Consider the following 1393-nt stretch of genomic DNA (forward strand, 5'->3'; position numbering starts at 1 on the left):
GGGGGCACTGCCAAAATCATCCATCGTGACTCATTTAAAGTCAAGTGACTTAATATCAAATTGAATCGCAAGGATCCTTTTTTTGAGAGACTTGGTTGACTGGACAGAGCCGGGTCGTTTTTTTTTTTGTTTTTTTTTCAGAAGTCGCCAGCATTGAAGATTGGCGACTTCGGAGCCGTCTGAAGGCCGAGCGGGTGTGAGCAGAGACAAAACGAGCTCTGTGACAGACTGCAAATATCATAGTGGGAAGTGAAGAACGGCAACGACCCCTCGCGACTCTTCTCAGCGGGGACTTCATCCGTTGACAAAAAAAAAAAAAAAAAAGAGAGAAAGACTGCAGAGGGCCTCTTGCTGTAGTACATCGAGAAATAAATCTTACTCGACGCCCTGGGAGACTCCTAAAGAGGAAATGGGAGAGAAAGGCTAAAAGAGATATCAAACAAGAAACTTGTAAGACGACGATTTATGGACAGGACAATGCCAAAGTTGATCGAAAGAGAGACTGACAGACGAAAAGACAAATAAAGAGTGATTTTTACGATGTGAAGGAAAGGGGGCGAAAGCCCCGGAAGAAGCGCTTTTATTTGCCGATGGCTTTGAGCCGATTCACGACACATATTTCTGTTTTATGGACAGACTCGCCAGCTGAGGCAGAGACTCGTTCAGCAAATCCTCCCACTTTGCTGGAGGGATGAGAGAGGTAAACACCCACTTTTTCAACGCATGGATCTTGTCGCTCTTTGACGCTCTCACAATTGGCCAAAATTGATACGCTGAAAAAAAGTGAGGTCGTGAATTTGGTTTGGCAGGCGTGGCGACCGATCATAGCCCCGTAAATGCAGGAGAAACGATAAGCACAATTGCTGCTTGTTCAACGGATCACGTGAGAATTTCTGACAAGTTTCCAAATGTAAAGCGTCGCGGTCCGCAGGCGTGATGCCTTCGACAAGAAACATTTTAGTTTACAACCACAGGACGGCGTCAGTCTACGAATTAGACAACATTTCTTGTCGGGTATTTTTTCTAATACCCGGAGGTGGCAACTCCAATTCCAAGCATGCCAACCTAACATTCCACATATGTATGAACAACACTGGTGAGAGAGAATTCGTCAGTGAAATCACGACAAACGGATAAAACCGACGACAAACCGAGAAAACGAGCGCAGGTTTGAAATGTGCCTTGACCTGACTACATCTTGCGCTCCTTTCAAAGAGGATTTCGATCGCGGCTTTTCAGAAGTGTCCTTGGTTTTTTCTTCGCCATTCGTTCGTGTTGTTGGCTGTGTATTTCGTTTCTTTATCTTGTTGAAGTAACCAAGAGCTCCAGAGCATCCACAGAGTTTGCTCCAGAGCGCTTTCGTAGTCTTGGGATTTCATTGTAGCCTGTGAAC

Source organism: Hippocampus comes, unplaced genomic scaffold (assembly GCF_001891065.2).
Source record: "Hippocampus comes isolate QL1 unplaced genomic scaffold, H_comes_QL1_v1.1 scaffold117, whole genome shotgun sequence".
Lineage (NCBI taxonomy): Eukaryota > Metazoa > Chordata > Actinopteri > Syngnathiformes > Syngnathidae > Hippocampus > Hippocampus comes.